Source organism: Strix uralensis, chromosome 2 (genome assembly GCF_047716275.1).
Source record: "Strix uralensis isolate ZFMK-TIS-50842 chromosome 2, bStrUra1, whole genome shotgun sequence".
NCBI lineage: Eukaryota > Metazoa > Chordata > Aves > Strigiformes > Strigidae > Strix > Strix uralensis.
In genome coordinates this window covers 138,673,185-138,676,562 of record NC_133973.1, presented here as the reverse complement: position 1 = coordinate 138,676,562, position 3,378 = coordinate 138,673,185, and the positions used below count along the sequence as shown (strand labels likewise).

Here is a 3,378-nt window from a genome sequence, read left to right as displayed (position 1 = left end):
CATTTCCTGAGCGTTTCCACGCTGACCCATAGTTTCACTGTCCATATAGTGACTGAGTAATTTCTTCTCTTTTTTCCAGTTATTGCTTAGAAAAACTATCTCTTAAAGTCCTTCTTTCTCTTAGTTACGGATTTTTCTGTGTGAAAAAAAAAAAAAACAGTATGAATTTCCCTCACTTCCTACATTAGTATTCATACTAATCCCTATCAACTTCCCCTTTCTTCGAGTTTTCCTGTTTTTCACAGCTGATTCACCTTCCTGTGTAAATCAAAGCAAGGTGTGTGTGTCTGTGTCTGTCTGTCAGCTTCCACATAAGCTCTTAGTTTTCTGATTATTTTTTACCAAGTCTGACAGAGGTGGAACAATCCTGGGGATCTCAAGAGCCTCCAGGTTTCACGAGAACAGTCAGGTCTCTGGAGAAGGGAGATCCTGGCAGTGACAGGCAGGAGGGAAGGGTCTGGAGGGGCTCAGCATCGGGACCCTGTGGGATGCAGAGCAGGGGAGGACAGACATTGATGCTCCCATTGCACACGGAGTGACGTGCTCACCTGCGTGGCCTTCTGTGCGGCTCTTGGGAAGATGCAGAGCCTTGAGCCACAAACCATCTTATAATAATTCACCCCATTTATTAAAACTTCTGGTTTTGGTTTTGTTTTCCTGAAAAAGATCTCATTTGGGGGCAGATCTCCAACTATTACAAATAAGCAAAAATTCAGTGGTGCAAAGGGAGAAGTGCTGGCTCTTCACAGTAGGAAGGTCCAGTAAAATTTAAAGGATTGATTATGTTTATCTAGCTTGGACTGAAAAGGTCAGAGAAACCTGAATGGTAGTTTCTGCATTTAGTCCAACACAATATATTTTTCTCACCTAGGAAAATGTTTGATGTTTTCTGAAAACTTAGAGGTACAAAATATAGAAACATGCACTCAGTGGGGAGCTGGACATAGCAGAGTCCAAGCAGAGAACATCACCATGTAGGTCCAGCCAAACCCATTGATAAAGCTCTGGCAGTAATGGGATAACACCAGATTGCATCAGCCCAAATTCTGGTCTTTGGTTCCCCACTAATTTCTCCTTTTCCATTAGTGATGCAATTTAGTCTGAGGAAACATCTAGCAGGAAATGTGATCAGCAGTGATGTGGGGCTGAGTCTAAGAAAGGTATTAACTGGGTGATTACACATGCATACGCTATGCTTCGCTGGTGCGGAGCGTTCGTGCTTTCCTTTCAAGGGAGCAGCATCCCTGTCCCTGCACTTGCCCAGTCCTGAGTGTCCTGAGTCCTCTTTTCCTAGAATTAGTTCGGTTTTCATAGTGTGGATGGGTCGGAGGAGCACATAGAGGTTGGCCAACAGGATGGGAATGTGCTGGGGGACGTTGTGGCCAAACCAATGAGTGAAAAATGAGAAAAATGCCGGTGTGTAGAAAATTAATATAATGCAAACATGGGAGCTGCAGGCGCCAGCTGCCTTGAGCTGGGCATCCGTGGATGAGAGCCTGAAGACACCCTGGAGAATGAGGACATACAACACCCCGATGAGCACGATGTCCACGCCTGGGGACAGGAGGGTGGTGGCAAAGCCGTTCCAGATGTTAAGGGAGATGTTGGCGCAGGCCAGGTGGGTGAGCCCGTGTGCTCGCGGGAGGTGTGTGGCGTGAGGCGGTGCCTGCAGTACGGCAGCCTCTGAAGGAGGAATGTCGTTGGGAACATCACACAAAAGTTCCTGGCTAGTGCAGCCAGCCCCACCTTGGCTACCACCGAGTGCGTGAACGCTGTGGCATATTGCAGGGGGTTGCAGATGGCCACGTGCCGGTCAGATGCTGTGGTCAGCAAGATGGTTGATGCTGCAATGAAGCTCACATGTGTGAGGAACCTCCGAGTAAGGCAGGCGTGGAAAGACATCTCCTTGGAAAGGGCCCAGAACACACTTTGGGCACTGTGGAGGGGGATAACATGAGATTTGCCCCCGCTAAACGTGGCCGGGAAGGGGAGTGTTGGCTCGCGGAGGCTTCGCTCCGTCCCAGTGACAAACAGGAGGACGGTGTTGCCAAGGAGCACCACGACCTACATCAGGCAGAAAGGGATGGAGAGCCCCGGGTGCAGCTCCTCCAGGCCGGCCATGCCCAGCAGCAGGCTGGAGGCCAGTTGGATTGAGAGCTGCCATGGAGGGATGATTTCTGAATTAGTTTGGCCTCCCTTCCCTGGAAGCAGAAATAGGGGAAGAGGTGGGGAGCACAGTTCATAATACCAAAAAACCCACCTGAGTTTCCCTAGAGCACTTTCATAGAATCATAGAATCACCGAATCCTTCAGGTTGGAAAAGCCCCTCGGGATCATCGAGTCCAACCCTCAGCCCGACTCTACAAAGTTCTCCCCTACCCCACATCCCCCCACAGCTCATCCAAACGGCCCTTAAACACACCCAGGGATGGGGACTCCACCCCCTCCCTGGGCAGCCTATTCCACTCTCTGACCACTCTTGCTGGGAAACATTTTTTCCTCATGCCCAGTCTGAACCTCCCCTGTTGCAGTTTAAAGCCGTTCCCTCTTGTTCTGTCACTAATTCCCTGGGAGAAGAGACCAGCACCAACCTCTCTACAACGTCCTTTCAGGGAGCTGTAGAGAGTGATGAGGTCTCCCCTCACCTTCTCCTCCTCACACTGAACAGTCCCAGCTCTTTTAACGTTTATTTCTCTGCATCCCAAAGTGTTTCAAAAAATCACCCCCCCACACATCGGGGGAGCGTGCCTGAGATACCAACGCCAAATCAAGTAATAAATTTGATTAAAAAGTGCGTTTCATAGACTCAGATATTGAAATGCAGCAACGGGATTTACCAAAATTCACAAATCGGTGCAGAAGCTTGGCAAAGGGCCCAGGAATCCATCCTGTCCAGCTGTTATTTATTGTGCTTTTGTTCTGCAGCACCCAAAAGCTTATGAGGGGGCCTGACTGACACTGATTTTATACAACATGCCATTTCTTTCAGGACCTGCCTCACCTCCCTCCTCACCCATTCACACCCCAGTTTGCAGGAGGGCAGACCCCCACCGCTGCAAGGCATCGGATGCTCCACGAACCTGCGCCGAGCGAAGCTGAGAGGGAGGTCAGCCCCGTACTCTGTCACATCTCCCTTTTCTGGTCTCAGCTGGCCACATCTGCCACCAGACGGGCACTGAACAGGCCCAGCCCCTCCGGTTACCCGACCTGCACCGGGTTTGTGTGGGGAATCCTCTGTGCGCGCCGGGGACTGCTGCAGCTTTTCGCCTTGCCGCTACCTTGGGACTTGTGTCTGTGCTTCCCCTCCCTATGCAAGTCGCTCAGCCATACCCAGAAGGAGATTTGTGATATTTCCAGTGAAATAACACTACGGACCAT

General features: G+C 50.3%; 1 pseudogene; it reads right to left on the bottom strand.

The window, feature by feature from the left end:
• Window positions 1–1,190: 1,190 nt before the first annotated feature.
• On the bottom strand, window positions 1,191–3,378 carry LOC141940041 (olfactory receptor 52B2-like; annotated as a pseudogene).